The sequence below is a fragment of the Cryptomeria japonica genome, chromosome 10 (genome assembly GCF_030272615.1).
Source record: "Cryptomeria japonica chromosome 10, Sugi_1.0, whole genome shotgun sequence".
In the NCBI taxonomy this organism is placed as follows: domain Eukaryota; kingdom Viridiplantae; phylum Streptophyta; class Pinopsida; order Cupressales; family Cupressaceae; genus Cryptomeria; species Cryptomeria japonica.
The window spans coordinates 742,019,370-742,033,382 of record NC_081414.1 but is presented as its reverse complement, the minus strand read 5'-3'; positions in this window follow the sequence as shown (position 1 = coordinate 742,033,382).

The window sequence follows — 14,013 nt, the reverse complement described above, 5'->3', positions numbered from 1 at the left end:
CTTTTTGCAACTTTTTGAGCAACTTTGCATTTTTGAGAAAATATGTGGTTATGGAAATGATGAAGAGTTGGTTAAGATCAAAATGGAATATAAAATTATCTGAGAATTATTGTACACAGATTGGTAAAGCCTTGAGCAAGTTTGAATAGATTTTGAAGACACTTTCAAGATTTTTACCTTGTATTTTCTCATTTTCTGAGCAACAGTCCGTACCAAATGGATTGACCTTACTATTGTTCTTCCATGATAGTTTAGTATATATCATTGTATTTCTCAGAAGGTGTTGGTAATTTCTTTTAGTGTAGGTTTGAAGTGTGTTTACAAATTTGTATTGCTCTCGGCTTGGGCAAGGGTTCAAGAGCCTAGTCATGGTTCCAACTTGAAATCCCTTGAGTTTTTCTCAATGAACCTTGGGAATCAAGTTATGGAACCCTTGTATAGTATAAAAATTATCTATAATGGCCTGGAAGTTGTTGGGAAGCAACTTGCCATCATTTCCTAGGCAAGTGATAGGGAGGTAGGGCAAGGGGGTTGCCCAATAGGCTTGTATGATCACTGAGTGATAGGTCCTTGCTAGTTTCAAGGTGTAGTCACCAAAATTAGAGTGCAAAAGGTTTATAGACAACCTAGCAAATCTCCTTGATCCACCTCCCTAAGTCAAACACTTCTTGGTTTCTCAAGGGCTTCAACTCCATAGTTTTTGGCTTTGTGGGCTAACTCCTTACTCTCTCTATTGGAATTCATTTTCTCTATCCTGATCTTCTCTTTGACTACACAAGGTCTCCATTTGTTGATTTACAAGTTTGTGTCAAGTTTCACCCCCAATGGGTGTCTTTGGTCTTCTACGTTTTGGGGTGTAGAAGTCCTTCACAAGTGCTACAAACTAAGTTTTTGAGTCTATCTCACCCAAAGTGTTAAAGGCATGCAATATTAACTTGTTTCAACTAGATTTGATGGGTTTTAGGCTTTACAACCTCCCTTTGTGTACCCGATTTGACAAAAATCCAAGTTTTAGGCCTAAAACGGGCTATAAGGAATTAGCCCTCCTTTTGGAGTTTTATGCTCACCCTTCTCAAATGATGGACTTTTATACAAAAAATATTTCATATTCAGATACCCTTTTGAGAGTTCTTGAGGATTTTCTAAGTTTTAGGGCTCATTAGGCCTTCTCCATGACTGTCCCAAAAATGGGTGCAAAAGGAAGGGTTTGCAAGGGTTTTGATGGCAAAAATTGACTTACAAGTTAGAGACCTTCAATTTGAACCATAAAAAATTGGTTCTACAATGTCACATGCTAATTAGGCCACAATAAAGCAATTTACACCTCCAAAGGTTAGAGAACAAGGTTTTACAAAAAGTTGCTCATAAGGAGTGTTCAACATTGACAATTTTTCATTCTTGCTTTCTACAAACACAACTTTTGCATGAGAACCAAGTACAATTTAAAGCATGTAAACATGAACATAATTAGTGACAAGAAAGAATCATATTATCCTTGCACAAAAGGCATTAGGCAATTACAAAGAAATGAAACATTCACTCTCAAAACTTTATCACTGCACTTTTCCTCTTTCACTATTTTTTCAACTTTAGACCTGCACTTTTCACTGTCAAAACTCTTTTCCAAAGGTCTGATTTGTGCTCTTTAACAATTCTATATATTGAGTTTCATTTTTACCTTCATACCTGCCATTTTGAAGAGGAAGATTACATGTACAACTTCAACAAAAGTGCAAAAATCAGTCATAGTTGATTGTGACAGCCAGCTAGACATTACAACTTTGCCTCAAAGATCATTAATTGATCTTGGAAATCTTAAAACCCATGGACAAGGTCAAAAACCACTCCTTGTTCTTGTTTTAAAGCAATTAGAAGGAGGTACAAGGCTTTACAAACCCCAATGTATGGTGGAGAGTAAGCAAGTGAATGGAAATCAACTCCAAAACAGTGACTCACTATTTTTTACATCATTTTCACAAACTGAAAATGCAATCATCCTCATTATGGCTTAGAAAGCCTCTTTACCTTTACATTCAACCTTAAGGATCAAAACATGTCTGATTATCTGAAGAATGCATTTTCTATAGAAGAGCAAAGCATCAAACTTCTTCAAAGACCCTAGACAAATGGCACACTTGCCTAGGGCTCCATGGCCACAAAACTTCTTGCACTTGCATTCTTGAAATCAAAACATGTATTTACATATCTTACAAGTTGACCAACTAGTTCTTGGGAAGCCATGAATATTTAGGGCTTCAAGAAGACAAGTTGGTGAAGCATCCTTGCCAATTTCTTAGACAAGGCAGTGAAACTATCAAAACTAAATAATTTTGCACAAAACTCAAAACTTAATGAAATTCAACGCCACCAAAGGGAAAAGCTTCAGGAAACATAAGAGAATTGGAAAATTCAAAAATAGTATGGCCATGTACAATAGGTGTACGGATTGCTGCTCACATGGAGTCAAAACATAGGGAAAAGCAAGGTAAAATTAGTGCAAACTTACAAAATGCTTGATATCTCTGAATGATCAACCCTTACAATGGTTCAAATTGTTAGGCCCAATATGGAAAGCTAATGTACTAAGAGGGGAGGGGTGAATCAGTACTCCAAAACCTTTCTTGAATAAGAACCTTACTGTTATGCATAAACAGAATAGTGCAGTAACATAAAATAAAGTTAAAACAAACAGATAACAATCATACATGATTCACTCCATAGCACATATATTTAGGTTACGTAGAAACTCTTTGTTAGAGAGAAAAACTACGGTGGGGATGGCACCCACAACATCACTACTGCAATAATAAAGAATGCTCGGTTAGAGCTACATTTAGCTATTTCTGATAGCTTACCTTGTTAGGAGTAACAAGATCGTTTAGATCTACCTTGCTAAAGGATTTTACAACATTTATTCTGAATGCTGCACCTGGTTAGAGGCTTTACAATTTATAGACTTGGTTAGAGTCTTTTACCCTGTTAAAGGTTTTTCCTTTCAACTTCACAATATTACAATAAGATCATTACAAACATCTGCGACTTTACATCTGAAATGTTATAGCAGATTTTATGTGCTAAGAATAAGATTACCTTGCTTATAGCATACCTCGGTAACCCATATAGTAACTCGGTAAACCCTTTTTGTTTACTCTATTCTTTGACTATTCTCTGAAAACCTTCTTAGTGACCTTCGTGTCTCTGTAACAGTCTTCCTTCATGCATACATACACTTCAATAATGTTGTATATATAGATCTCTTAAAATGGTGATCCAATTCATTGCTTCGATCTTACAAACAAGATTCCTCAAATGAATAACTAATCAAAATATTTCATTGGTTAGATTGACCTTGCAATCATACACAAAATTGTAGTGCAATTTCCAATGTAATAACGGTTAGATGTGCCTCGATCTTGTAACACGTTTTCATATGCATGTCTAGGTTCAACGTATCTGGTAACACGTTTCACTTGGTGAATATCAACTCGGTGTGTTATCTTTACTGCTTGGTAGCCATAAAAAGATACTCGGTAGATAGCTCGATGTATATTGCATTCTATGGCTGCTTTCTTCTGTAACCGACTAAATTGTGCATACCGACTTCTCTGTTTATACTGGCTGCATGATTCGGTAGTGCTAACTAACTAGAATATATAGTATGACTTTGAATATAAAAACTAAAGGCAACTTGATAAGTAGTAACAATCTCCCCTTTTGACATTAGTTGAGATGTTTGACAAAAACTACTCTCAAATTCATAACTCAAAAATCTATATACTTTGCAAAATAACTACACTTGACAATATATACAATAGTCAATGAAATAGTACATGCAGATATACTCCCCTTATCATTATTATGTCCATAACTCTGATTTTGTTATGTTATGTGCTTGTGTGCTCTTCTTGCTCTGCATACTCTGTATATTTTGCTCGGTATACTCCCCTGTATACAATACTCAAAATTGTATCACTCTCCAAATATAGTATATTACTCCCCCTTTATCTGGTATTACTCCCCCTATGTAGTATTACTCCCCCTTTTTGACAAACATCAAAAACTTAATTTCCATCTGGGGGCGGTAACTGATCAAAAATAGATTTATACTTCTTCTGGGCATCGATGAGTGTGACTGAGAGTGCATCCTTTACACTTTCCATTAAAGAATTTTGTGCTTGAATATCAGCCAATAGTGATATTAAGCCATCAAGAGTGCTTCCCTCTTGTGTAGTTGATAGGAGTGTAGCTCGGTTAATCTTCTCTTGAACTGATGAGAGATGAGGAAGGAATAATGTCTGGAGGGTCATTATATCCATCCTGATCTTATGCTCTTCATTTATGAGTTCTAACTGTTGAGCCATGAGCTGTTGAAGCTTGGTATAAAAATTCTGAACAGAATTGGGCTCTGTGGTCAACTTAGTTGAGAGATCGGTGATCTCTTTCTCAATTGCATCAGTTTTATTCTTGATATCTTTATTGAATAAGGAAAATGTGCAAAGTTTTTGAAATAAATAAAGAATATGCTTGAGTTGAGGGGACAACTCAGCAATGAATTTGACAAGCTTTACTTTCCCTATAGCGAGAGCTTTTTTGTCATGCCCAAAATTTAGGGCAAGAACGGGATAAATTTTTTATTTATTTTTTAAATCACAACTTAAATATTAATTTAGCCAATATGGAATGCACTAACAAGTATGGCTTATTTATGAGTGAGTTAATTCTAACCACTACCTCAATTAAACGAAAATAATTAAAAAATAAAAGCGGAATACTACATGAGTTATTTTAATAGCTCATCAAATTTAATCAATAGATTAATTAAATCCAAAAACCTAAATTGATAGACTGGAATAATATTAATTTCCAATAATCATAAATCGGTTTTAGGGAATAAATAAATTTAGTCCTAGCGCATAGTACTTAATGCTTCAAATCTATTCTAAACATTAATTAACATGTGACTGCTATTTGGCAATGAGGGCTATATAAAATAATTCTCATAATGAATATCTCCTATAAAGCCTTATCTCATATACCTATATATAGGAGGCTAAAGTTTAATCCCTATAGACAATAATTTACTACAAAAGTTAAATCCCCTAACGTTTAATTTAATACATCATAAAGATTTAATTTTGCAAATATTTAGCTTAATTCAAAACACCTCACTATTTTATTTAAATTAATTATTACTTCAGAAATATATAACTTTAAAAAAAAACATCTCTATAGATATATATATAACCACACTTATAAATTTATTAACACATTATAACCATCTAGTTAAATATCCTTACCCCTTTTCGACCTTTCCTTCAAAATTTAAAACCCTATGTATAAAAATATACATATATTATATTCTTAAGAATATATATATATATATATATATATACCACACTTCATGGTATTTTTATAAAATGTAAACCCTAATCTTTATTATAAGAGTCCTTTTATATTCATTTCTAATAACTCTTTTCTTTTATTTCTACCCTAGCCCTAGCCGGGCTAGGGTTTTATCTTTTTATTTTCTTGCAGGACGGGCATGGCGGATGCGGCAACGATTTCGAAGTTTGTTGGGGCGGTGGGTGTGTCGGGCGCTGCCATTGTGCGACCACACAGAGGTGCGTAGGCACCGCCCATTGTGTGCCCACACAGTGGTGGCGCAGGGCGTCGGGCCACTGTATGTTCACACAATGGGGCCCTCAAACCCCCTTTTATATATATATATATATATATATATATATATATATATATATATATATATATATATATATATATATATATATATATATATATATATATATATATATTTAAATGCATTTATTTATTTATTATATATATATATATATGCACCAAAAAGTTAAATATGATAATATATTTTAATTGACAAAAAAAAACAATTATAAATAAATATTTATTTATAGATATATATTTATTTATATGTATATGCTTTGGATTCTTATTAGATTTAAGGCTAATTTCTTTTAAGTAAAAATAGGTTATATTTTTAAAAAAAAAATCCTAGAGCAGATTATTAATAATTCTCAGATCTAAATAAGGCAATATTTTTTTATTTTTTTTTTAATTTTCTTTTTCCTTTATTTTAAATTCCATAGGCTAACATATGAGATAAACCATTGGACTTTAGACTTATTATCTATAATTAAATGATAGACTAAATTCAATAGAAGTAAAATTGAATCTATTTGAATATGACATCACTTAAATTAAATAGACTAATCAACTCTAGTTTTTTTTTTCTTTTATTTTTTGCAATTTAGTAAAATGACAGACTTAAATAAAATGATACAGCAATTATATCTAACTTGATAACATTGAAATAATAAAAATAACAGAGATTAAATTGATATATACAGCAACTTCATTAACCTTGATTACTGAAATATCTGAACCATTATTTCCATAGTATCTTGCTTGCAATCATTTAAGATCTAAAAACAATACCCAACGTAATCTCAACATAAATAACTCATTTGCAGCCAAGGATACTTTAATAAAAAATACAATATATTCCCTTTAAGTATATTTAAAATACATTATAGACAACCTTACAAATGGATCTCTCATTTCTATTAAATGAGGATCTAAAAAAAAAACCTAGATACATTTCCTTTCCAAAAATAGATACAACATAGTTTACCATTCACACTGCTGCAACTTAAAATATGTACTATTCTATTTCCAATTCTTTTTCTACAAAACATAAGCCCAGTAACTCCTAATTGTCCTTTCCTTTTTCTTCCAACAACCTGCAATTAAATCATAGACTTTGACCATGGAGTGCTTACCTCCCAGCCTAGGCTAACTAGTAGCCACCCCCAAGCTCGGAGAACCAAGCCCTAGATGGGTAACACACATGCAAACACAAATAAAAAGGGAATCACAATCTTAATCACAATCCCAACCTAGGCTACACTGCATCACACATTGTGATGTCTTTTCAAGGGTGGTAGTGGACCAAGTACCCCGAGGAGACTGCAAGTATGGTAAAACATAAAGCCACCTCATGGCAAACCAAAACATATAGCCACCTTATGGCAAACCAATTACATCAAGTGTAACAACTCCACATTCCTTATGCCCCCCAAGGTATTCATGCCTTATTTCCCTCCTTATGACCCCCAATGCATAAATAAGCCATGTAGAAAGGGTCACATAGAATCCCTTGTGATCACTCTCATAACGAGAGCCTCTCACTCGAGGGTTGTCACTTCTACCACCCACAAGACCCTCCTCTCTCCCAAGAGTAGGAGGTCTTGATTACTCCCAAACACATACATGGCATAAGCATAAAACACCAACTAAATTACCAAGAAATACATGCACGACAAACAAGTCTTTTACATAAGCATTTCTTTCAAAACAACATGCAACAAGAAAATATTATAAGAAAGATAAAAATCAACCTTAATCTGCCCAAAGGTATGCTAGTTTTGTTGAGGATGAGCAGCACAATTCCGTAGTTCTTCTCTTTCTACCCTTAGCCAAAATTCTAAATCCCAAAACTATCTCTTTCTTTTCAAAATTCTTTTGTCTCCAAAAATGGAGAGTGGGTGATTATCCCCAAAATCTCTCTTTCTTGCTTAAGAAGACACTAGTGTGAGTTCTCCCAAGTTTCTAAAATTGAAAAGGAAAGTAAGGTAAAATGGGAAAAGGGAACTTTCATTCAAAAGGGAAGGTCAACCACTTAGCTCAAGCCTTCTAATTTCAATTTTCGCACAACTTAGAAAACCTACTTTTTAGGGTGTCTAAATGGTCACATGGGAGTAGAAACTTGCCTAGAATTATCCCTAACCCTTAGGTATACCTTATGGGCTTTAGGAAACCCTATTAAACTACCCCTAGGTGTCCAATTAACCCTTGTTTAACCCCTCTAAAGTTTATTTTCGGGTCAAACCTATGTTGACCATCCCAAAGATTCTTTACCCAAGGTGTTTATAGAATCACATTACATTAATTGAAAAAGCTATAGTTAAACAATTCCCACCAAGAGACAACTTTAAAAATTCAAACATAAATCCACACGTGTCAAGTGACACAAAGAAAATACTTTTACAAATTTATACATGAAATCGTCTCTTGTGGATTTTACATAAATCAATTAAATAACACTTAACACACATGCATCATTTACTGTTATGAACAAAATACAACACAAACGGGGTGTTGTCTCTCCAAATAGACAAACCCTGGCTTTACGAACATACATAGGTCTAGGTTTGGTTCTCCGTAATATTTCCATGGTCACATGGATAACTTCCTGCGCATCTCAATTACACATTAGTAACTTCAAATAACCTCATATAATATAAAGCACAATAATAATAGTACACATCAAACACTTGCATACAATTTACATTTGAACAATTTAACACATCTTATATCCAAGTAATTTCACATAAGCAATTATCCTAATTCTCATAGTTTTGATCCACACATAAAACATACATCCTATTTCTATCATCATTAGTAAAGTCCTGCAAATCTAATAACGACATATATCATCACAAATTCTTCCTATTCAAAAATCATGTAGGGTTCTATATCATAAGGCATATAAATAAGGCATCAACATTCATCAATGTTATCCAGTCATGGAATCATATAAGTTCTAAATCCAGACATAGCTGACATACGTTAAATCAAGATTATCCAATCAATGGATCTTTTAGGATTTCAAATTCATAACACATAAAAATGTACACCACAAGGTGCAATAACTCTATAACTTGGTTCAATTACTTTTCTCACCAATCTATCTATCTAACACAGTCCATTCTATTGAATTATAATGCATTTATTAATAGGGTCAAACATGGTCACTAAGTTAATCAAAGCTTGGTTTGGGGAAGGCCTTACATCCTCCTCCCCTAGAGTTCGACTTACTCCTGGAAGTCGCATGAGTAGGATATACAAAGTAGGGACATAACATTTCCCACAATTTCAATGAGTTAGTCAAAATCTTAACTTGCCTACTAGAAAGATGAAATACCCAAAATCAACTTATTATTGAAATTAACTTACTATCTTCACAAGGTTAAATTCTTAGTATTTTTATTACATTTCCCTTCGATCTCAGATAGGTGTTTGCAAAGTTCTATCTTTCAACAACTTACATTATTGCACCATCCAAATCATAATCAAGGTTACACATATTGAATTTTCTAGGAGTTCTACTTTGTTTAGGATTTGTTTAAAAGCATGTTTATCCTACTGTATTCTTGTCCATACATGTTACTTAGGAAAATTGACATCACACTTAACCACAACGAATCTACTTATGCTACATTTGAGGCACCTCATTAGGGTGTTAATACATTATTTGCTAACCGTCCTAGGTGCATAATTTCTTCCAACTTTCTTAGGTGACAAAGTAAAATCAAATTTAGGTTCTTGAACTCTGCCCTTATATAGGGTACTTTTCTACCACTAGGGATAAATCATTTTTATATTTCTAGGCTCCAAGGTTAAAGTGTCATAGGGTATATTATCCGCAATTTCCAAACATTAAGGTACATAACAATTCCATTTTAAGGAAGTGATGGAAATTATTAATACTTATTTTAGTTATCATCTATGCTATCATCTCCATACCTATGCTAAATTTACCAGTCGACAATCATTACTTTCGTAATTCATTAGGTCTAGATCACACTATTGCTATGAATTTTTCTCTTTAATTTTTACTTAGGAGGATATTCCTTCCTTTATCTTAATTTGATAAAATATATTCCTTCTCAAAATTCTTGTGCCTAATTTCACTCCTTGCGGTATTGTCCCTTGACACACTATTAGTGGTTCCATGAACATGATAGATATTACACAATTCACATCACTAGGGCTAGTTATATCAACCATCAAAATGACCACTTGACACTTTACAAAAATACAAGTTACTTCTGCCAAGTCCAATAAAAGAAGAAAAATGTCAGTAATTGAAAAAAATATTAAAACTAGAAACATGGCAAGTGCCATAGTACATATAAAAGAAACATAAATTTAGTGGTCCTCTCTTCATAAAAAAAATAAATAATAAGAATGTTCTAGCCCCAGTGTCACAATATACTTTTCAAAGAAAAATAAAAAAAAATAATGCTGAATCAAACTTGAAACAAGATGACCATTCTAGCCATGCTATAGGGAGTAACCGCATCACATCACCTAAGATCACATGTCCTGAGTATGTTAGGAAGTGATTATTAGACTCTTGAGATTTTAGATTCTTTATCATCCTTTATTGATTTATGAAATAAATTCTTATACACAAGAGATCGCATTTGTGTTTATAAATCATGTTCCATTTTAACCTTCATGTGCTTACTATTTCAAGCAACACTTTCCGATATAATCCACTATGTATTCAGGGTTATTAACATCCTTAATTATATTCTAATAGGTGCTTGCACTAACTCTACCATTCTCTGTCCATTCCTCTTGCACTAATCTTTTTGAACACTTAATTATACGCAATCTATGCTTAATTAGAGGTTAAAGCTTAACAAGCTGACCCAACGAAACCTTTGGTCTTGATAAAACTCCTAGGCGATAGGACTAAGAAAATTACTAACATAACAATTTATGATAACTCCTATTATCAAGTGGATCGAATAAACTTAATAAGGGAAATAATAATTTCACTCAAAAGTATCTTTCATTACAGTTGCATTTAATAGTACTTAATTAGGTCATCTTCTACTAAATAGACATTCATATAGTTACTTGGTTCAATATTAATTATTTTATAATTATCCAGTTTCCTCCATCATGTTAATACATCATTCCTTAATAACTTAATTTAGTATGGCTTCCATTAATTATCTTAATATGTTAAACCTTGATTCAATGTTACATGGTAGCTTAAGTATCGACATTTTCATGTCTTACACACACGGTTAATAGCTCGGTACAAAATTGACACTTGTTTACTTAGAACCACTTAGGATTTGTATAATGTAATCATATAATTTTATTAGGGACATCATTTGTTTTCTTAGCACCTTATGCTAGCTCCTTATACTTTTACCTCTAACATTCACTTGCCTTCATTAGGTAGGAGCTTGTTGCCAAATTACTAATACCTATGGTTAAGAGCCATTTGGGGTGGAATTATTGTCAAGTAAGATCGATAACGGTTGACAACAATTTCTACCCACACATTTCATGATATATTTTGGACTACTCAGAGAGTGGACTTATCCTCTCCTACTTTACTTATGCAACTATCAAATCAAGGGGGTGTGCACTCGAAAAGTGACCAACATGTAAGGAAGTTAAGTAGCGGAAACAACTTCCTACACTAACCTTGAGAGGAGGGTAATGCAAAACTTTTTCAGATCATTACAACAGTTACAGAAAATAGAAATAGATATAATAGCAATCATACTACAACACAATGATTTACGTGGGGAAAACCCTTTCGGGAGAAAAACCCCACCCTCCAAAAGCAGCTCAATATTTTATTCAGCAATCAAAAACAGATTACAACATACTTGCAGAGCAAGCTCTTCGCAGGAGTACCACTAATTAGAGATTCAGAGGCAACTCAATAGCCATAAGACTCTTACACACAACCTCTATCTCACACACCTCATAAATAGGAGATACAATACAAGAAACCGTCAAACGGTATTACAAAACCATGGGCTAAAACCACCCAATAAGGTGTAGCCAACCTTATCTCCCTTCTAGACGCCCTATGACATGTTAAAGCACACATCAACATGTGTTGCTCCCCTTTACAGCTCATTTATGTATCCGATACAAATTATTTTTCCTATTTCAGGAGTACAAACTTTCGGAGGCCATAACTTGAGAACCGGGTGTCCGATTGACGAACCGTTTGAAGTACCGGAAAGCTCGCGAAGTGCTCTATCACCTCGTAACCGGCTTCGCCGGTTACGGCCACTTTTCAGGGCGTTTCAGAGCCTCTAAAGTCCCCAAAATTAAGTTTAAATATTTTATTGCACCCCTCCAAGACGAAAACATTAATATCTTCAAAACTAGCTGTGACCTTGCGACGCAACTTTACCGGAATGCTTATCTAACCAACCAGAAGCTTTAGGGAGAGTTTCGCACCATTTCGTGCTCAAATGAAAACTTACTATAAATAGTAACCTCGCATAAATGCAAGGTTGAGACACCATTTTTCTCAACAAATCTTCCACTTGTCGAACACCTTGCAAGAGTGGAAGGGAATGTCAACACAATGAATCAATTGCTAGGGGCCATAAGGCCCATAGACTCTGAACACCATCTGAACTTCTCTGTGCTCACAGCCTTAGTTAAAGCATCTACAACATTCATCAAAGTTTCCACCTTAACCAGCTTCACCCTACCATCTTCGACCATATTTCTAACAAAATGATACTGAACATCAATATGTTTGGTCCGGGCATGAAATGTCGGGTTCTTAGCTAGGCTAATTGTACTCTGACTATCACAGTAAACTGTCACTATACCTTATTTTATTCCAATATCCGAACACAGTCTCTTAATCCAAATGGCCTCTTTACAAGCATGAGTAGCTGCCATATACTCTACTTCAATAGTGGATAAAGTAACCACAGCCTGTCGCTTACTCATCCAACTAATTGCACCACCAAACAAAGTAAACACATAAGCACTGGTGGATCTTCTGCTATCAATATCACCTGCCCAATCTGAATCCACATAACCATGGATATCAAGGGAAGTCATGTCTCCAACTGAATTACCATGATAACACAAAGAATACTCTGAAGTACCCTTCAAATATCTGAAGACTCTTTTGACTGCATCCCAATGAACTCTACCAGGATTAGACATATATCTAGAAAGTACTCCCACTGCTTGGGCAATATTTGGTCTAGTACAGACCATAGCATACATCAATCTTCCAACCGCACTCTGGTAAGGCACTCTGCTCATGTCTTCCATCTCCAATGGGGATGTAGGACAATCTGAAATAGATAGTTTCATTCCAACTGTAAAAGGAACACTCAATGGTCTACAATTCTGCATGTTGAACCTCTGTAACACTGAATTCACATACTTACTCTGGCCTAGCCATAGTTTTCTATTCACCCTATCTCTTCTAATTTCCATCCCAAGAATGTGCTTTGCTGCACCAAGATCTTTCATTTCAAATTTAGCAGCGAGCTGAGACTTCAGTTCTGAAATCATACCTTTCCCTTTACCAATGAATAACATATCATCAACATACAATGCAATGAATAAGAAATGATCACCATAAGATTTATAATAAACATAGTGATCTGATTTAGAACGTTCAAATCCCAAACTCAACACATATGTATCAAATTTCTAGTACCACATCCTAGGACTTTGTTTGAGGCCATACAAAGATTTCTTCAATTTACAGACCAAATTACTTTTGCCTTTCACCACATAGTGCTCCGACTGTGTCATATAAATATCTTCTTCCAAATCACCATGAAGGAAAGTAGTTTTCACATCCATTTTCTCAACCTCTAAATCATAAGCAGTAGCAATAGAAAGCAAAAATTTAATGGACGTCATTTTTGCAACAGGAGAAAATATCTCACCGTAATCAACACCCTCAACTTGAGAGTAGCCTTTTGCAACCAACCTTGCTTTATACTTCTCAATGCTTCCATCTGCACCAATCTTTTTCTTGAACACCCATTTACAACCAACAGGTTTTCGTCCTTCAGGCAATGGTACAAGATCCCATGTATCATTCTTTTTCAAAGCTGCCATTTCTTCCTCCATAGCAATCTTCCAGGATTCTGCGTCATTCATACCTAATGCCTCTTCTACAGATTTCGGTTCATCCACACTAGTATTCAGAGCAAAAATACATCTCCAATCATTAGGTGAATACCTTTCAGGTGGTTGTCTATGTCTTGTAGACCTTCGAACAAGCTGAGTTGGAGGTTCTTCCTCCTCTTCTGAAGATTCAGAGCTAGACGAGCTCTCCTCAAATTCTTGCCTATCTAGGGGTCTCGATTCAACTCTTTCAGGTGTAGAAGG